The sequence below is a fragment of the Coregonus lavaretus genome (genome assembly GCF_964263955.1).
Source record: "Coregonus lavaretus genome assembly, contig: HAP1_SCAFFOLD_1352, whole genome shotgun sequence".
In the NCBI taxonomy this organism is placed as follows: domain Eukaryota; kingdom Metazoa; phylum Chordata; class Actinopteri; order Salmoniformes; family Salmonidae; genus Coregonus; species Coregonus lavaretus.
In genome coordinates this window covers 75,761-97,500 of record NW_028160412.1, presented here as the reverse complement: position 1 = coordinate 97,500, position 21,740 = coordinate 75,761, and the positions used below count along the sequence as shown (strand labels likewise).

Genomic DNA, 21,740 nt, shown 5'->3' with positions numbered 1-21,740 from the left:
TAAGGGAAATAATCGCGCAATCCCTGCTGAGTGAATGAACAACATAATTTTTTGGAATGAACGCTTCCAGACATTTAAATGGTCCGTCGAAGTCAATGTTTAGAGAACAGGATTCATAGTGTAATGGTTAAAGTTACCGCTTGTGGATCAGAACATTCCGGAGGAAATGTTTAGACCATTCTTTCGTCAATAGTTTTATCCCTCCCGACACACACACACTTATTTAAATGTATTAGGTGGCTTAAAAGAGCCTTAATAATATAATAATATGCCCTTTTAAATGTATTAGGTGGCTTAAAAGAGCCTTAATAATATAATAATATGCCATTTTAAATGTATTAGGTGGCTTAAAAGAGCCTTAATAATATAATAATATGCCATTTTAAATGTATTAGGTGGCTTAAAAGAGCCTTAATAATATAATAATATGCCATTTTAAATGTATTAGGTGGCTTAAAAGAGCCTTAATAATATAATAATATGCCATTTTAAATGTATTAGGTGGCTTAAAAGAGCCTTAATAATATAATAATATGCCATTTTAAATGTATTAGGTGGCTTAAAAGAGCCTTAATAATATAATAATATGCCATTTTAAATGTATTAGGTGGCTTAAAAGAGCCTTAATAATATAATAATATGCCATTTTAAATGTATTAGGTGGCTTAAAAGAGCCTTAATAATATAATAATATGCCATTTTAAATGTATTAGGTGGCTTAAAAGAGCCTTAATGATATAATAATATGCCATTTTAAATGTATTAGGTGGCTTAAAAGAGCCTTAATAATATAATAATATGCCATTTTAAATGTATTAGGTGGCTTAAAAGAGCCTTTGGATTCGTGGAGTGTGGTGGCGTGCGTCTTGCTGGACTGGAGGAGAGATAAGCTCTCAGACTCAAGGTCGTTGCCCTCATCCGTGAGATGAACGCCATCCCTGTGGCAGGGTTTCCCAAACTCGGCCCTGGGGCCCCCCTGGGTGCACGTGAACGCCATCCCTATGGCAGGGTTTCCCAAACTCGGCCCTGGGGCCCCCCTGGGTGCACGTTTTGTTTTTTTGGCCTAGCACTACACAGCTGACTCAAATAATTAAAACCAATCAAAAGGCACAACATTGTGAGGGTTCACAAGGAGAGCATGTGTTAACCTGTATTATAATGTTGTATATTAATGTTGCATAAATCACAGTCCGGTGGAAAAACCATGGAAATTAAAAACAAAAAACTAAATTTTAGCCGAAAAAGATAGGAAATTCACATGAGCACCACATTGACTATTCCACCCATGCTCTATCAAGGTTTTCCAGCACACAGCACATGTGTAGGTGTCACGCCCTGACTCAGGGGACTCGTATATGTTGAGACAGGGTGTGTATATTCTTTGTTATGTAGTATTTTCTATGTGGGATCTAGTATGTATAGATCTATGTTGGCCGGTGTGGTTCCCAATCAGAGGCAGCTGTCGCTCGTTGTCTCTGATTGGGGACCATACTTAGGCAGCCTATTGGCACTAGTGAGTTGTGGGATCTTGTTCCTTGTTAAGGTATGTTGTGTGTGCTACCTTGGACTTCACGTTTCGTTTCATTTCGTTTATTGTTTTGTCGAGTGTTTATTACAACGAACGTGACAGTAGGCAGGTTGCTTAGCAATCAAACCTTCTCAAATAGGGTACAGACTCTTCAGAGGGATAATGGACTTTACAGTGTCCTGCTATTAGAATGATGTATGAATATATGTGTGTGTATATACAGTGCATTCGGAAAGTATTCAGACCCCTTTACTTTTTCCACATTTTGTTACGTTACAACCTTATTCTAAAATGGAATAAATTATTGTTAAAGTTTAAATTATTAAAATGGATTAAATTATTGTTTTTTCCCTCATCAGTCTATCATAATGACAAAGCTTAAACAGGTCTTTAGAAATGTTTGCAAATGTATTAAGAATAAAAAACAGAAATACCTTATTTACATAAGTATTCAGACCCTTTGCTATGAGACTCATAATTGAGCTCAGGTGCATCCTGTTTCCATTGATCATCCTTGAGATGTTTTTACAACTTGACTGGAGTCCACCTGTGGTAAATTCAATTGATTTGACATTAATTGGAAAGGCACACACCTGTCTATATAAGGTCCCACAATTGACAGTGCATGTCAGAGCAAAAACCAAGCCCTGAGGTCGAAGGAATTGTCTGAACAGGATTGTGTCGAGGCACAGATCTGGGGAAGGGTACAAAAACATTTCTGCAGCAGTGAAGGTCCCCAAGAACACAGTGGCCTCCATCATTCTCAACTGGAAGAAGTTTGGAACCACCAAGACTCTTCCTAGAGCTGGCCACCCGGCCAAACTGAGCAATCGGGGGAGAAGGGCCTTGGTCAGGAAGGTGACCAAGAACCCAATGGTCAATTTGACAGAGCTCTAGAGTTCCTCTGTGGATATGGGAGAACCTTCCAGAAGGACAACCATCTCTGCAGCACTCCACCAATCAGACCTTTATGGTATGGCCAGATGGTATGAGTATGAATTAGGCTGTTTGAGAAGGTTCGAATCCTAAGCAACCTGCCTACACACAGTTTGAAGTACAATACCAACATAGCTACTGTAGCAGGTCAAAGCTGTTTGCTGGAAAACCTTGGTAGAGCATGGGTGGAATAGGCATTGTGGTAATATGGCATTGTATTTAATATGAAACAATATGAGTATCAGTTGTTGCGTTTACAACTTGTCTAAGTCCGACCATTAACTGATTTCAGCCCGTGTTTGGCTGTGGATTGGCTGCATTGTTTGAATGGAATGTTGGCATATTGGCAGTTCATTAGAAGAATTGATGGAATCATTCCTCTAAACTGGCTGGCTAGCAAGCTAGCTATCTAACCTACAGTGCAGATACTTTCTTCAAATTAATTATTTTACACTATCTTATCACAGCACTTGTCAAAGCAAACCATGGTTGAACAACTCCCTGACCAAAATGGCTGACCTTTATCCCATCATAAGAAGGTTAATGTCCAATCTAGTTTTTCTAATTCCTAATTCTATGGAAGGACCCTGATCTCTCCTAGTCCTTGATTGATATGCTATAAGATCATATTCCTACTACAGTGAGTATACCAAAATTCGTTGGGGCAAGGACTCTACAAGGTGTTATGCGTTCCACAGTGATGCTGGCCCATGTTGACTCCAATGCTTCCCACAGTTGTGTCAAGTTGGCTGGATGTCCTTTGGGTAGTGGACCATTCTTGATACACACGAGAAACTGTTGAGCGTGAAAAACCCAGCAGCGTTGCAGTTCTGGACACAAACTGGTGCGCCTGGCACCTACTACCATACCCCGTTCAAAGGCACTTAAATATTTTGTCTTGCCCATTCACCCTCTGAATGGCACACATACACAATCCATGTCTCAAGGCTTAAAAATCCTTCTTTAACCGGTCTCCTCCCCTTCATCTACACTGATTGAAGTGGATTTAACAAGTGACATCAATAAGGTATCATAGCTTTCACCTGGATTCACCTGGTCAGTCTGTCATGGAGGGTGGCAGGCAACCTAGTGGTTAAGAGCGTTGGGCCAGAAACCTAAAGGTCACTGGTTCGATTCCTATGGTAAAACGGGTCCTATGGTAAAACAGGGGTCCTATGCTAAAACAATGGTCCTATGGTAAAACGGGGATCCTATGGTAAAACGGGTCCTATGGTTAAACAGGGGTCCTATGGTAAAATGGGGATCCTATGGTAAAACAGGGGTCCTATGGTGAAACAGTGGTCCTGGTATGGTAAAACAGGGGTCCTGTGGTAAAAATGTGTTCCCGGTGTGGTAAAACAGTGGTTATGTGGTAAAACAGTGGTCCTGTGGTAAAACAGTGGTCCTGTGGTAAAACAGTGGTCCTGGTATGGTAAAACACTGGTCCAATGGTAAAACAGTGGTCCTGTGGTAAAACTGTGGTCCTGGTATGGTAAAACAGTGGTCCTGGTATGGTAAAACAGTGGTCCTGGTATGGTAAAACAGTGGTCCTGGTATGGTGAAACAGTGGTCCTGGTATGGTAAAACAGGGGTCCTGTGGTAAAAATGTGTTCCCGGTGTGGTAAAACAGTGGTTATGTGGTAAAACAGTGGTCTTGTGGTAAAACAGTGGTCTTGTGGTAAAACAGGGGTCTTGTGGTAAAACAGTGGTCCTGGTATGGTAAAACAGTGGTCCTGTGGTAAAACAGTGGTCCTGGTATGGTAAAACAGTGGTCCTGGTATGGTAAAACAGTGGTCCTGGTATGGTAAAACAGTGGTCCTGGTATGGTAAAACAGTGGTCCTGGTATGGTAAAACAGTGGTCCTGGTATGGTAAAACAGTGGTCCTGGTATGGTAAAACTGTGTTCCTGCTGTGGTAAAACAGTGGTCCTGTGGTAAAACAGTGGTCCTGTGGTAAAACAGTGGTCCTGGTGTAGCTCAGTTGGCGCTTGCAATGCCAGGGGTTGTGGGTTCGATTCCCACAGGGGGCCAGTATGAAAAAATTAATAAAATGTATGCACTCACTAACTGTAAGTCGCTCTGGATAAGAGCATCTGCTAAATGACTAAAATGTAAATGTAGAACAGGGGTCCTGATGTGGTTAAACAGGGGTCCCATGCTAAAACAGGGGTCCTATGGTAAAACAGGTCCTATGGTAAAACAGATCCTATGGTAAAACAGGGGTCCCATGCTAAAACAGGGGTCCTATGGTAAAACAGGTCCTATGGTAAAACACTGGTCCAATGGTAAAACAGGGGTCCTGGTGTAGTAACTGCGACACCGTGCCTTCTGTTTGAGATAAAGTCAAGTAAATTATGTCCTATCCAACCAGTACAGAGGAGAACGAGGTGGTCCCCAGCCGCTCCGTGCACCCCTTCCAAAAAGCCGGAGACCCCCTCTGAAGGGGCTGGGGGGGGGGGGGGAGAAGAGCCAGGTCGCACCCCAGGGAAGGCCAAGCAACAGCTCAATGTCAGGGCAGGGCTGGAGAAGAGGCAAGGAGGCAAGCCTCTCCTCAACCTGGTGGTTAAAGGTACACACACACACACACACACACACACACACACACACGGCTCCTGGATCACCCCATACAGCATGGCTACACAGACTAAACTACATTTTAGACTGGACTCAGCATGGTTACACAGACTAAACTACATTTTAGACTGGACTCAGTATGGTTACACAGACTAAACTACATTTTAGACTGGACTCAGTATGGTTACACAGACTAAACTACATTTTAGACTGGACTCAGTATGGCTACACAGACTAAACTACATTTTAGACTGGACTCAGCATGGTTACACAGACTAAACTACATTTTAGACTGGACTCAGTATGGTTACACAGACTAAACTACATTTTAGACTGGACTCAGTATGGTTACACAGACTAAACTACATTTTAGACTGGACTCAGTATGGTTACACAGACTAAACTACATTTTAGACTGGACTCAGTATGGTTACACAGACTAAACTACATTTTAGACTGGACTCAGTATGGTTACACAGACTAAACTACATTTTAGACTGGACTCAGTATGGTTACACAGATTAAACTACATTTTAGACTGGACTCAGTATGGTTACACAAATAAAAACATTTTAGACTGGACTCAGTATGGTTACACAGACTAAACTACATTTTAGACTGGACTCAGTATGGTTACACAGACTAAACTACATTTTAGACTGGACTCAGCATGGTTACACAGATTAAACAACATTTTAGGCTGGACTCTCAGCATGGTTACACAGATTAAACAACATCTTAGACTGGACTCTCAGCATGGTTACATTTACATCATTTAGCAGATGCTCTTATCCAGAGCGACTTACAAATTGGTGCATTCAACTTATGATAGCCAGTGGGACAACCACTCTTTTTTTTAATGGGGGGGTGGGGGAGGGGGGGTAGAAGGATTACTTTTATACTATTCCAGGTATTCCTTAAAGAGGTAGGGTTTCAAGTGTCTCCGGAAGGTGGTCAGTGACTCCGCTGTCCTGGCGTCGTGGGGGCGCTTGTTCCACCATTGGGGTGCCAGAGCAGCGGATAGCTTTGACTGGGCTGAGCGGGAACTGTGCTTCCGTAGAGGTAGGGGGGCTAGCAGGCCAGAGGTGGATGAACGTAGTGCCCTCGTTTGGGTGTAGGGTCTGATCAGAACCTGAAGGTAAGGAGGTGCCGTTCCCCTCACAGCTCCGTAGGCAAGCACCATGGTCTTGTAGTAGATGCGAGCCTCAACTGGAAGCCAGTGGAGTGTGCGGAGGAGCGGGGTGACATGAGAGAACTTGGGAAGGTCGAACACCAGACGGGCTGCAGCGTTCTGGATAAATTGTAGGGGTTTAATGGCACAGGCAGGGAGCCCAGCCAACAGCGAGTTGCAGTAATCCAGACGGGAGATGACAAGTGCCTGGATTAGGACCTGTGCCGCTTTCTGTGTAAGGTAGGGTTGTACTCTGATTTCATCTGGAGAGAGAGGGGAGAAAGAAGTCAAAGCAGGATCAGCGGTGTCATTTGACTTAATAAATGAAGATCGGATGTCGTCAACCTTCTTTTCAAAATGGTTGACGAAGTCATCCACAGAGAGGGAGGAGGGAGGGGGAGGAGGAGGAGGATTCAGCAGGGAGGAGAAGGTGGCAAAGAGCTTCCTAGGGTTAGAGGCAGAGGCTTGAAATGTATAGTGGTAGAAAGTGGCTTTAGTAGCGGGGGAGAGAGGGTGAAGGTTGAGACGGCACATTACCATCTGAGTAGGGGCAGAGTGAGTAGTGTTGGAGGAGAGCGAGAGAGAAAAGGATACAAAGTAGTGGTCGGAGACTTGGAGGGGAGTTGCAGTGAGATTAGTAGAAGAACAGCATCTAGTAAAGATGAGGTCAAGCGTATTGCCTGCCTTGTGAGTAGGGGGGGGACGGTGAGAGGGTGAGGTCAAAAGAGGAAAGGAGTGGATCAGAATATGTCCTTTAATATAGATCAGAATGTGTCCTCATTATGGCCTTTAATACAGATCAGAATATGGCCTTTAATATAGATCAGAATGTGTCCTCATTATGGCCTTTAATATAGATCAGAATATGTCCTTTAATATAGATCAGAATGTGTCCTCATTATGGCCTTTAATATAGATCAGAATATATCCTTTAATATAGATCAGAATGTGTCCTCATTATGGCCTTTAATATAGATCAGAATATGTCCTTTAATATAGATCAGAATGTGTCCTCATTATGGCCTTTAATATAGATCAGAATATGTCCTTTAATATAGATCAGAATGTGTCCTCATTATGGCCTTTAATATAGATCAGAATGTGTCCTCATTATGGCCTTTAATATAGATCAGAATATGTCCTTTAATATAGATCAGAATGTGTCCTCATTATGTCCTTTAATACAGATCGGGCCTCGGGGCTAACAGAGTAAAGGTCAATCCAGTGTGTCCTCAGCCGACCCTTCAAATGTGTGTGTATAACGTTTGCTAGTGTGTACAACTGGTTTGTGTATAACCTGTGTGTGTGTGTCCCCAGGAGGACATGTCAGTAGTGGACACCAGTAAAGGTGTATAATGTGTGTGTGTAATATTTGTGTGTGTGTGTGTGTCCCCAGGCAGACGTTGCGGTATTAGTAGTGGACGCCAGCAGAGGGGAGTTTGAGGCGGACCCTCGAGGCGGGCGGCCAGACACGGGAGCACGGCCTTCTGGTGCGATCGCTGGGGCGTCACGCAGCTCGCTGTCGCCATCAATAAAGGTGGACCAGGTGAGAAAGTTACCACGACTACCATGTGTCGCCACGGCAACACCTGTTACTATGGCAATAGCGTACTGTACTTGTACCTTACGGTCGTACATCCCGCTGTCATGGGCATGCGGGGAAATAGTAACTCTTTGTGTGTGTGTGTGTGTGTGTGTGTGTGTGTGTGTGTGTGTGTGTGTCTAACAGGTGAACTGGGAACATGAACGATTCAAAGCTTGGACAGTTCTTAAAACAGGCTGGCTTCAAGGTGAGTGGTGTCATCCTGGGGTTAGGGCCATTCACCTTTGACCTTTCACCTGTGGTTTAGGTTAGGGCCTTCCAAGGTATAATCAGATGTTTTTTAGCTGCTCCCAAATCAAAATGGCAGGTCTCTCAGTCAAATGTTTACCACCATATGCAATGAAAATGGCCACACTTTAGAGCCCTCGTTTGAACAGTTCTATGACAGTGTTCTACGTCCCGACCACTAACAGTTCTATAACAGTGTTCTACGTCCCGACCACTAACAGTTCTATAACAGTGTTCTACGTCCCGACCACTAAGAGTTCTATAACAGTGTTCTACGTCCCGACCACTAACAGTTCTATAACAGTGTTCTACGTCCCGACCACTAACAGTTCTATAACAGTGTTCTACATCCCGACCACTAAGAGTTCTATAACAGTGTTCTACGTCCCGACCACTAAGAGTTCTATAACAGTGTTCTACATCCCGACCACTAAGAGTTCTATAACAGTGTTCTACGTCCCGACCACTAACAGTTCTATAACAGTGTTCTACGTCCCGACCACTAACAGTTCTATAACAGTGTTCTACGTCCCGACCACTAAGAGTTCTATAACAGTGTTCTACGTCCCGACCACTAACAGTTCTATAACAGTGTTCTACGTCCCGACCACTAACAGTTCTATAACAGTGTTCTACGTCCCGACCACTAACAGTTCTATAACAGTGTTCTACGTCCCGACCACTAACAGTTCTATAACAGTGTTCTACGTCCCGACCACTAACAGTTCTATAACAGTGTTCTACGTCCCGACCACTAACAGTTCTATAACAGTGTTCTACGTCCCGACCACTAACAGTTCTATAACAGTGTTCTGTAGTGTTCTGTAGTTTTATAGCATGTTCTATGTTCTCTCCCAGGAATCTGATGTGTTCTACGTCCCGACCAGCGGCCTATCAGGAGAGAACCTCACCACTAAGAGTTCTGCTCCGGAGCTGACATCCAGGTACTCCGGACACTGTCTTCTGGAACAGATCGGTACGGACATATACTATCTTATTCAAGTCCACAACGCTTTATATAATAACATAATGTTACAACTCAACAATGTTATACAATTTTCTGTTAGCAAAACGAAAGAACATCCATTGGGTACATGGCCCTTGGACAATTATTATTGACATAAAGACGCTTCAAGCACACAGAGAAATGAGACGTAGCTGAGAGAAATTGACTGATACCATGTCTTTATATGTATCTGAGAGACGTAGCTGAGAGATATTGACTTTATATGTATCTGCTCTCTTCTGTAATGATCTGAAAGTGTGTGTCTGAGTAGTGTTGTGACTGAGTAGTGTGTGTGACTGAGTAGTGTGTGACTGAGTAGTGTGTGACTGAGTAGTGTGTGACTGAGTAGTGTTGTGACTGAGTAGTGTGTGACTGAGTAGTGTGTGACTGAGTAGTGTGTGACTGAGTAGTGTTGTGACTGAGTAGTGTGTGACTGAGTAGTGTGTGACTGAGTAGTGTTGTGACTGAGTAGTGTGTGTGACTGAGTAGTGTGTGACTGAGTAGTGTGTGACTGAGTAGTGTTGTGACTGAGTAGTGTGTGTGACTGAGTAGTGTGTGTGACTGAGTAGTGTTGTGACTGAGTAGTGTGTGTGTCTGAGTAGTGTGTGACTGAGTAGTGTGTGACTGAGTAGTGTGTGTGACTGAGTAGTGTGTGTGACTGAGTAGTGTGTGTGACTGAGTAGTGTGTGTGACTGAGTAGTGTTGTGACTGAGTAGTGTTGTGACTGAGTAGTGTGTGTCTGAGTAGTGTGTGACTGAGTAGTGTGTGTCTGAGTAGTGTGTGACTGAGTAGTGTGTGACTGAGTAGTGTGTGTCTGAGTAGTGTGTGTCTGAGTAGTGTGTGTGACTGAGTAGTGTGTGACTGAGTAGTGTGTGACTGAGTAGTGTTGTGACTGAGTAGTGTGTGACTGAGTAGTGTGTGACTGAGTAGTGTTGTGACTGAGTAGTGTGTGTGTCTGAGTAGTGTGTGACTGAGTAGTGTGTGACTGAGTAGTGTGTGACTGAGTAGTGTGTGACTGAGTAGTGTGTGTGACTGAGTAGTGTGTGTGACTGAGTAGTGTGTGTGACTGAGTAGTGTGTGTGACTGAGTAGTGTTGTGACTGAGTAGTGTGTGTCTGAGTAGTGTGTGTCTGAGTAGTGTGTGTCTGAGTAGTGTGTGACTGAGTAGTGTGTGACTGAGTAGTGTTGTGACTGAGTAGTGTGTGTCTGAGTAGTGTGTGACTGGGTAGTGTGTGACTGAGTAGTGTGTGACTGAGTAGTGTTGTGACTGAGTAGTGTTGTGACTGAGTAGTGTTTTGACTGAGTAGTGTGTGTGACTGAGTAGTGTGTGTGACTGAGTAGTGTGTGTCTGAGTAGTGTGTGTCTAAGTAGTGTGTGTCTAAGTAGTGTGTGTGACTGAGTAGTGTGTGACTGGGTAGTGTGTGACTGAGTAGTGTGTGACTGAGTAGTGTGTGTCTGAGTAGTGTGTGACTGGGTAGTGTGTGACTGAGTAGTGTGTGTGACTGAGTAGTGTGTGTGACTGAGTAGTGTTGTGACTGAGTAGTGTTGTGACTGAGTAGTGTGTGTGACTGAGTAGTGTGTGACTGAGTAGAGTTGTGACTGAGTAGTGTTGTGACTGAGTAGTGTTGTGACTGAGTAGTGTGTGACTGAGTAGTGTGTGACTGAGTAGTGTGTGTCTGAGTAGTGTGTGACTGAGTAGTGTGTGACTGAGTAGTGTGTGACTGAGTAGTGTGTGACTGAGTAGTGTTGTGACTGACAGTAGTGAAAGTGTTGAGTGTGGCTGGTAACCATGGTGATGTTGCTATGGTATTAGTCAGCATGGCGACAGAGAGCGTGACTCAGTGGTATCAGTGGACTAAATTAAAGGTAACATTTCACTGTTGATTCTCACGCTCTCTTTCTCACCCGCCTCCACCCTTCTTTCTCTCGCTATCTCTTTCTATCTCTCTCTCTCCATCTTTCTCCCCCTCTTTCTATCTCTCTCTCTCTCCATCTTTCTCCCCCTCTTTCTGTCTCTCTCCCTCTCTCCACTTTCTCTCTCTCTCTCTCTCTCTCTCTCTCTCTCTCTCTCTCTCTCTATATTTCTCTCTCTCTCTCTCTCTCTATTTCTCTCTCTCTCTATCTCTCTCTCTCTCTATCTCTCTCTCTCTATATATATATATATATATATATATATCTCTCTCTCTCTCTCTCTCTCCATCTTTCTCCCCCTCTTTCTGTCTCTCTCCCTCTCTCCACTTTCTCTCTCTGTCTCCATAGATTGTTTCAACCCCCCCCCCCCCCCCCCCCCCCCCCCCCCAGAGGTCGATAGATAAACCCTTTAGACTGTCTGTCTCCGTTTAAAGGTGAGATCACACACTACAGAATATGACCGATATTTGACCCAAGGCTTTGTCCCAAATGGCACCCCTTTTCCCTTTATAGTGCATTTGGGGGTGCCATTTGAGACACACCCCAAGAACTTTCATTAGATAACACATTATAAATGACTGTGTGTTCTGACCCTGTTCTCTGTGGTTCTAGATCAGGGCTCAGGGTTCTGTGGAACAGGGTACATTCAGACAGGAGACAGAGTACTGGCCAACCCCCCAACGAGACATGTACTGTTAAAAGGTGCTGTGTGTTTCAATAATACAACAGTGCCACCTTGTGTTATTTGAAAGACATACACATACATGCTCTCTCTCTCATGCTCTCTCTTGCTCTCTCTTTTCTCTCTCTCTCTCTCTCTCTCTCTCTCTCTCTCTCTCTCTCTCTCTCTCTCTCTCTCTCTCTCTCTCTCTCTCTCTCTCTCTCTTCCTCTCTCTCTCTTCTCTCTCTCTCTCTCTCTCTCAAATTCAAGCTGCTTTATTGGCATGAAATACATCGCATCAATATTGCCAAAGCAGCAATGTATACAATATACATTGTAATAAAAATAATGAATAATAATAATATACAATTGTAGTAAATAATCATAATAATAAATTTAAAAAAACAAAAAAACAACAATAAAATGTTAACAGTCAATAGTAGATATATAATAAATATTAAAGGCTAAACATGAAAAATGAAACTATAACTAACTTATAACTGTCATCTCTCTCTCTGTCACTTCCTCTCTCTCTCTCTCTCTCTCTCTCTGTCACTCTCTCACTCTCTCTCTCTCTCTCTTCTCTCTCTCTCTCTCTCTCTCTCTCTCTCTCTCTCTCTCTCTCTCTGTCACTCACTCTCTCTCTCTCTCTCTCTCTCTCTCTCTCTCTCTCTCTCTCTCTCTCTCTCTCTCTCTCTCTCTCTGTCACTCACTCTCTCTCTCTCTCTCTGTCTCTCTCTCTCTGTCTGTCTGTCTCTCTCTCTCTCTCTCTCTCTCTCTCTCTCTCTCTCTCTCTCTGTCTCTCTCTCTCTCTCTCTGTCACTTTGTCTGTCTGTCACTCTCTCTCTCTCTCTCTCAATTCAGTTTCAATTTAAGGGCTTTATTGGCATGGGAAACCTGCTAATTATCAATCCACAATTTATAACATTAATGTGGACCACAGTTTACAACATTAATGTGGACCACAGTTTATAACATTAATGTGGACCACAGTTTATAACATTAATGTGGACCACAGTTTATAACATTAATGTGGACCACAGTTTACAACATTAATGTGGACCACAGTTTACAACATTAATGTGGACCACAGTTTATAACATTAATGTGGACCACAGTTTATAACATTAATGTGGACCACAGTTTATAACATTAATGTGGACCACAGTTTATAACATTAATGTGGACCACAGTTTATAACATTAATGTGGACCACAGTTTATAACATTAATTGGACCACAGTTTATAACATTAATGTGGACCACAGTTTATAACATTAATGTGGACCACAGTTTATAACATTATGTCTGGTCTGTATTAACCCTGTTCTGTAATGTTAATGAGTCTCCTCCCCTCTCCTCCAGTGTGGCTGTATTAACCCTGTTCTGTAATGTTAATGAGTCTCCTCTCTCCTCCAGTGTGGCTGTATTAACCCTGTTCTGTAATGTTAATGAGTCTCCTCTCTCCTCCAGTGTGGCTGTATTAACCCTGTTCTGTAATGTTAATGAGTCTCCTCCTCTCTCCTCCAGTGTGGCTGTATTAACCCTGTTCTGTAATGTTAATGAGTCTCCTCCCCTCTCCTCCAGTGTGGCTGTATTAACCCTGTTCTGTAATGTTAATGAGTCTCCTCTCTCCTCCAGTGTGGCTGTATTAACCCTGTTCTGTAATGTTAATGAGTCTCCTCCCCTCTCCTCCAGTGTGGCTGTATTAACCCTGTTCTGTAATGTTAATGAGTCTCCTCCCCTCTCCTCCAGTGTGGCTGTATTAACCCTGTTCTGTAATGTTAATGAGTCTCCTCCTCTCTCCTCCAGTGTGGCTGTATTAACCCTGTTCTGTAATGTTAATGAGTCTCCTCCCCTCTCCTCCAGTGTGGCTGTATTAACCCTGTTCTGTAATGTTAATGAGTCTCCTCCCCTCTCCTCCAGTGTGGCTGTATTAACCCTGTTCTGTAATGTTAATGAGTCTCCTCTCTCCTCCAGTGTGGCTGTATTAACCCTGTTCTGTAATGTTAATGAGTCTCCTCTCTCCTCCAGTGTGGCTGTATTAACCCTGTTCTGTAATGTTAATGAGTCTCCTCCCCTCTCCTCCAGTGTGGCTGTATTAACCCTGTTCTGTAATGTTAATGAGTCTCCGCTCCTCCAGTGTGGCTGTATTAACCCTGTTCTGTAATGTTAATGAGTCTCCTCTCTCCTCCAGTGTGGCTGTATTAACCCTGTTCTGTAATGTTAATGAGTCTCCTCCTCTCTCCTCCAGTGTGGCTGTATTAACCCTGTTCTGTAATGTTAATGAGTCTCCTCCTCTCTCCTCCAGTGTGGCTGTATTAACCCTGTTCTGTAATGTTAATGAGTCTCCTCCCCTCTCCTCCAGTGTGGCTGTATTAACCCTGTTCTGTAATGTTAATGAGTCTCCTCCTCTCTCCTCCAGTGTGGCTGTATTAACCCTGTTCTGTAATGTTAATGAGTCTCCTCCCCTCTCCTCCAGTGTGGCTGTATTAACCCTGTTCTGTAATGTTAATGAGTCTCCTCCTCTCTCCTCCAGTGTGGCTGTATTAACCCTGTTCTGTAATGTTAATGAGTCTCCTCCCCTCTCCTCCAGTGTGGCTGTATTAACCCTGTTCTGTAATGTTAATGAGTCTCCTCCTCTCTCCTCCAGTGTGGCTGTATTAACCCTGTTCTGTAATGTTAATGAGTCTCCTCTCTCCTCCAGTGTGGCTGTATTAACCCTGTTCTGTAATGTTAATGAGTCTCCTCTCTCCTCCAGTGTGGCTGTATTAACCCTGTTCTGTAATGTTAATGAGTCTCCTCCCCTCTCCTCCAGTGTGGCTGTATTAACCCTGTTCTGTAATGTTAATGAGTCTCCTCTCTCCTCCAGTGTGGCTGTATTAACCCTGTTCTGTAATGTTAATGAGTCTCCTCCCCTCTCCTCCAGTGTGGCTGTATTAACCCTGTTCTGTAATGTTAATGAGTCTCCTCTCTCCTCCAGTGTGGCTGTATTAACCCTGTTCTGTAATGTTAATGAGTCTCCTCTCTCCTCCAGTGTGGCTGTATTAACCCTGTTCTGTAATGTTAATGAGTCTCCTCTCTCCTCCAGTGTGGCTGTATTAACCCTGTTCTGTAATGTTAATGAGTCTCCGCTCCTCCAGTGTGGCTGTATTAACCCTGTTCTGTAATGTTAATGAGTCTCCTCCCCTCTCCTCCAGTGTGGGATGTGTGTTCTGTGATATCAAGGAGCCAATCAGAGCGTGTTCCCGCTTCAGGGCCAGAGTCCTGCTTTTCAACATGGAGGTCCCCATCACCCAGGGCTTCCCTGTGAGTGTACACACATACACACACACAACACACACACACACACACACACACACACACACACGTACACACACACACACACACACACACACACACACACACACACACACACACACACACACACACACACACACACAAACAAACAAACAAACAAACAAACAAACAAACAAACACACACACAGTGTTAGTCATGTGGTTCTGAGGGCGGCAGGTAGCTTAGTGGTTAAGAGCGTTGTGCCAGTAATCGAAAGGTCGCTGGTTCTAATCCCCAAGCCGACTAGGTGAAAAATCTGTCGATGTGCCCTTGAGCAAGGCACTCAACCCTAATTGCTCATGTAAGTCACTCTGGATAAGAGCGTCTGCTAAACGACGTAGATGTAAATGAGTGTGCTCTACACTGAGTGTGCAAAACATTATGAACACCTGCTCTTTCCATGACATAGACTGACCAGGTGAATCCAGGTGAAAGCTATGATTCCTTATTAAAGTCACTTGTTAAATCCACTTCAATCAGTGTAGATGAAGGGGAGGAGACAGGTTAAAGAATGATTTTTAAGCCTTGAGACATGGATTGTGTATGTGTGCCATTCAGAGGGTGAATAGACAAAAATATTGAAGTGCCTTTGAATGGGGTATGGTGGTAGGTGCCAGGTACCGGTTTGTGTAAATATATTTCCCAAAGGACATCTAGCCAACTCCACTCCGGAGCCAGAGCTGGGCACACGGCCCGTGCCCGTTTCACAGGCACCGGTGAAACGGGCACGGTCCGTGCCGGACTGGACACACGCACCACTGGCTTGGTGCGGGGAGCAGGAACGGGCCGGGCCGGACTGGGCACACGCACCACTGGCTTGGTGCGAGACGCAGGCACAAGGTGTACCGGACTGGGAACTGACGTTAGAGATCTCTGACTGTACCAGTCTTTCACTCTCCGCGCCCAGTACTCCTCCCGTGAGGACTCCTCCCTGAGCCCCCACAAGTGCAGTGGTCGGGGCTCTTCTCCATCGATCCCCGACCACCCTTTTAGCCCCCCCCAAAACGCTGCTTGGTCCATTTTTGGTGGGATCTTCTGTCACGTTCGTTTAAGGACGGGTCAGACCAAGGCGCAGCGTGAAATGCATACATGTTTAATTCAACGATAAACACACGAACAAAACAACGTAACGTGAAGTCCTCAGGCTAAACACAATACAAGCCTCTAACACGGAACAAGATCCCACAACTAATGAATGCAAACAGGCTGCCTAAGGATGATCCCCAATCAGAGACAACGAGCGACAGCTGCCTCTGATTGGGAATCACACCCGGCCAAACATAGAAATACAACACCTAGAAAAAGAACATAGAAAATACACCATAGAACTCCACACCCTGACTCAACATACTACAGTCCCATAAGTCAGGGCGTGACAATGTATTGAGATTCTCACGATTCTATATGTATTGAGATTCTCACGATTCTATATGTATTGAGATTCTCACGATTCTATATGTATTGAGATTCTCACGATTCTATACAGTTGAAGTCAGAAGTTTACATACACCTTAGCCAAATACATTTAAACTCAGTTTTTCACAATTCCTGACATTTAATCCTAGTAAAAATTCCCTGTCTTAGGTCAGTTAGGATCACCACTTTATTTTAAGAATGTGAAATGTCCGAATAATAGTAGAGAAAATGATTTATTTCAGCTTTTATTTATTTCATCACATTCCCAGTGGGTCAGAAGTTTACATACACGCAATTAGTATTTGGTAGCATTGCCTTTAAATTGTATAACTTGGGTCAAACGTTTCGGGTAGCCTTCCACAAGCTTCCCACAATAAGTTGGATGAATTTTGGCCCATTCCTCCTGACAGAGCTGGTGTAACTGAGTCAGGTTTGTAGGCCTCCTTGCTCGCACATGCTTTTTCAGTTCTGCCCACAAATGTTCTATAGGATTGAGGTCATGGCTTTGTGATGGCCACTCCAATACCTTGACTTTGTTGTCCTTAAGCCATTTTGCCACAACTTTGGAAGTATGCTTGGGGTCATTGTCCATTTGGAAGACCCATTTGCGACCAAGCTTTAACTTCCTGACTGATGTCTTGAGATGCTGCTTCAGTATATCCACATAATTTTCCTTCCTCATGATGCCATCTATTTTGTGAAGTGCACCAGTCCCTCCTGCAGCAAAGCACCCCCACAGCATGATGCTGCCACCCCCGTGCTTCACGGTTGGGATGGTGTTCTTCGGCTTGCAAGCTACACATTTTACATTTTACATTCTAGTCATTTAGCAGACGCTCTTATCCAGAGCGACTTACAGGAGCAAGTGCCTTGCTCAAGGGCACATCAAAAGATTTTTCCCCTAGTCGGCTCGGGGATTAGAACCAGCGACCTTTCGGTTACTGGCACAACACTCTTAACCACTAAGCTACCTGCCGCCTCAGGGGGGTACCGGTGCAGAGTCAATGTGCGGGGGCACCGGCTAGTTGAGGTAGTTGAGGTAATATGTACATGTGGGTAGAGTTAAAGTGACTATGCATGAATAATTAACAGAGTAGCAGCAGCGTAAAAAGATGGCCAAACAGTTCTATTTTTGTTTCATCAGACCAGAGGACATTTCTCCAAAAGTACGATCTTTGTCCCCATGTGCAGTTGCAAACCGTAGTCTGGCTTTTTTATGGCGGTTTTGGAGCAGTGGCTTCTCCCCCCCCCCCCCACCCCCACCCCATATTTTTACGCTGCTAGGCACAGTCAACTTAGTGTATGTAAACTTCTGACCCACTGGAATTGTGATACAGTGAATTATAAGTGAAATAATCTGTCTGTAAACAATTGTTGGAAAAATGACTTTTGTCATGCACAAAGTAGATGTCCTAACCGACTTGCCAAAACTATAGTTTGTTAACAAGAAATGTGTGGAGTGGTTGAAAAACTAGTTTTAATGACTCCAACATAAGTGTATGTAAACTTCCGACTTCAACTGTATGTATTGAGATTCTCACAATTCTATACAGTGCCTTCAGAAAGGATTCACACCCCTTGACTTTTTCCTAACTTTGTTGTGTTACAGCCTGAATTTTAAATTTATTAAATTGAGATTATGTTTCACTGGCCTATACACAATACCCCATAATGTCAAAGTGGAATTACGGTTTTAGAAATGTTTACAAATTAATTAAATATGAAAAGCTGAAATGTCTTGAGTCAATAAGTATTCAACCCCTTTGTTATGGCAAGAATAAATATGTTCAGGAGTAAAAATGTGTTTAACAAGTTACATAATAAGTTGCATGTACTCACTCTGTGTGTAATAATTGTGTTTAACATGATTTTTGAATGACTACCTCATCTCTGTACCCACATGTACAATTATCTGTTGAGGAGTGAATTTCAAACAGATTCAACCACGTGTGTGTATGCATGTGTCTGTGTTTGTGTTGCTTCACAGTCCCCGCTGTTCCATAAGGTGCATTTTTATCTGTTTTTTAAATCAGATTCTACTGCTTGAATAGAGCTCCATGGCCAATTAAAAGAAAATAGATATTTAATCTTTAATCTTTTATTTTTATTGGCCAGTATGTGATATGGCTTTTTCTTTGCAACTCTGCCTAGAAGGTCAGCATCCCGGAGTCGCCTCTTCACTGTTGACGTTGAGACTGGTGTTTTGCGGGTACTATTTAATGAAGCTGCCAGTTGAGGACCAGTGAGGCGCCTGTTTCTCAAACTAGACACTCTAATGTATTTGTCCTCTTGCTCAGTTGTGCACCGGGGCCTCCCACTCCTCTTTCTATTCTGGTTAGAGCCAGTTTACGCTGTTCTGTGAAGGGAGTAGTACACAGCGTTGTACGGGATCTTCAGTTTCTTGGCAATTTCTCGCATGGAATAGCCTTCATTTATCAGAACAAGAATAGACTGACGAGTTTCAGAAGAAAGTTATTTGTTTCTGGCCATTTTGAGCCTGTAATCGAACCCACAATTGCTGATGCTCCAGATACTAGTCTCAAGAATTGCTTCTTTAATCAGCACAACATTTTTCAGCTGTGCTAACATAATTGCAAAAGGGTTTTCTAATGATCAATTAGCCTTTTAAAATGATAAACTTGGATTAGCAAACACAACGTGCCATTGGAACACAGGACTGATGGTTGCTGATAATGGGCCTCTGTACGCCTATGTAGATATTCAATTAAAAATCAGCCGTTTCCAGCTACAATAGCCATTTACAACATTAACAATGTCTACACTGTATTTCTGATCAATTTTACACTGTATTTCTGATCAATTTTATGTTATTTTAATGGACAAAAAAATTGATTTTCTTTTGAAAACAAGGACATTTCTAAGTGACCTCAAACTTTTGAACAGTAGTGTACTTGGATGTGTAGTGTCAGCGTTTGTTGCTGGCATGTCATGCCTAAGTTTGCTAATCTTGCCAATGAAAAAATCATTAAAGTAGTTGGCAATATCAGTCGGTTTTGTGATGAATGAGCCATCTGATTCAATGAATGATGGGGCGGAGTTTGCCTTTTTCCCCAAAATGTCATTTAAGGTGCTCCAAAGCTTTTTACTAGGTTCATAGGCACATGATTACTCCATCCAATAGCTGTAGGATCAGCAGAGGCATTCAGGGCAGTTAGAGGGACATACATTTGGTTACTTATATTGTGTCTACCGACGCCCCTGGGATAATGTACATTTGCTAAAGCATTATGAGGACTCAGCGACACAATGGTTGGGATTAACTGAGCTGGGCTTGGGTCGTTCATAAGTCATTGTCTCAACGCAGCCTTATAATGCTTTGAAAGGATCCAGGAACCCAAATGAGTTGGGTGGATCCCATCCTCCTTTTAAAACGTGTTTTGTTTCCAAAAGGTATCGAAATTGTCAACAAAAGTTACACCCATTGAGCTGCTATAATCACGTAGCCAGTTGTGAAGAGAGAGAATCCTGCTAAAGTGTTCAATGCCACGATTCAGAGAGGGCGTTTAAGACGCTCAACATTTAAATGTTGTTTTGTGTGTTTTCTAAGCTATATTTTAACCTCATGTTGTTTGTGTTTGTTTTCTGTCACTGCAGATCAATTAATGACTAGCGGTTTAATCCAGTCAGAACCGGACCCAGAGACTGACTGAGTGCAATTCTTCACATCCATCCCTCCATTCATCCATCCACCCAGTGCAAAAGCTACCCAACAAGATGAAGTAAAATATTAACTATGTATAAGCACAACAACCCACCTGGTCACCAACATGGTTACCAGGGAGATGCTAGGCTAAGATGCTACGCTACATGAATAACTCAAGATGGTTGCCACCGAATCCATCCCACTAACCCCATCGAAACAAGATGGCTGCCACCCGATCCATCCCACCAAGCCCATCAAAACAAGAATGCTGCCACCCGATCCAGCCCACCAACCTATTGAAAACAAGATGGCTGCCACCATATCCATCCCACCAACCTCAGCTAAACAAGATGTCTGCCAGTGCCTGCCATCCATCCCATAATAATTTGCACTGGATTCTCCTTTGTCAACCACTCAAGTCCGTTACACTCTCTTCCTGAAAGACAATTCCTCCCCCCAAAATGGTTTTCTTTTAAATGCTGATTAATTTTTTTCAGTTTGAAGTAACTGCAACATTTGTGGGTTTTCAAGCATGAACTGCTCGTTTCAAGTTCTGCCACAACATCTCAATTGGGATTAGGTCTGGAATTTGACTAGGCCATTACAAAACTTCAAATTTGTTGCTTTTTAACCATTTTCATGTAGACTTGATTATGTGTTTTGGATCGTCTTGCTGTATATGGAGACTGTTTAGTGCCAAAAATAAGGGGTTAAATACATGAATGAAGAATGTTTCCAGATCTCTCTTATATCTCTCAGATACAGGACAGACACTTCAGAACAAACTTCCTTTAGATTTTTGTTTTTTGGGGGGGGGGGACTATCTGTTATTCAATGTGTCTGTATGGGCTAATAGCAGTAAGGCCAACATTTTTTCATAAAATAAATTTTTGTATATATATATATATATTGGATAATTCAAGGGGTCTTCAAATTCTAAATCAAATAGCTAAATGATCCTTGGTATGACCTTCTTAAAACAATTCCATATAGCCCCCCCCCCCCCCCCCCCCCCCCAGTTTAGACAGGCTTAGACTAGTTGCTTTGAATGTTTTAAATCAATTAAATGTATTTATAATGTCTTTATACAGAAACCCAGCCTAAAACCCCAAACAGCAAGCAATGCAGATATAGAAGCACAGGGGCTAGGAAATAAATGCCTAGAAAAGCAGGAACCTAGGAAGAAACCTAGAGAGGAATCATATAGTGCAAGAACACTTTTAAAGCCTCAAAGGATAAGATGATCCAACTTTTAAAACGAGTCCTTTTTGGCTAGCCACAGCAGTCCACTAGCTAGCTAGGTAGCTGTTTAGCTTTCTAGCACATTCACTCATTTGTCAAACTTCACTACACCAATCATCTCAATGGGTGTTTGTTGGAAGTGTTGTTGTTTTGTGTTGGGGTGTTTATTGTCGGCTTGTGCTATCATGTTTGGTTTGACACTGACAGCAATGTAGTTGGCAAGAGCACAAACAGATCTGGGACCAGGCTACCTTATGAAACTTATTTAATTCATGCCTTCGAATAATACATGTTCTTTCTCCACCTCTATAAAAATAGAAAAAGCGCAGATTTTTCCCTCATTTAAGCAGCGGCATTCAAGGGTAATGTCTAGATGGGATACAGTTTTTGTCAAATTGACGTTAAAAGTTATTTACTTTTTTTTGTATTTCAGTTAACCCTAACCCTTTTCCTAACCTTAACC

At 43.0% G+C, this 21,740-nt stretch overlaps 1 pseudogene across 1 annotated transcript in view; it reads left to right on the top strand.

Annotated features, from left to right (window-relative positions):
* LOC311121866 overlaps positions 1-20,594 on the top strand; it is a 46,045-nt pseudogene extending 25,451 nt beyond the window's left edge. The window contains exons 6-13 of the transcript XR_014615947.1: positions 4,835-5,032; positions 7,526-7,533; positions 7,605-7,754; positions 7,938-7,998; positions 8,898-9,015; positions 11,568-11,595; positions 14,816-14,924; positions 19,987-20,594. The product of XR_014615947.1 is annotated as an uncharacterized misc_RNA (transcript). The remainder of the gene's footprint in view (positions 1-4,834; positions 5,033-7,525; positions 7,534-7,604; positions 7,755-7,937; positions 7,999-8,897; positions 9,016-11,567; positions 11,596-14,815; positions 14,925-19,986) is intronic.
* The last annotated feature ends 1,146 nt before the right edge of the window (positions 20,595-21,740 follow it).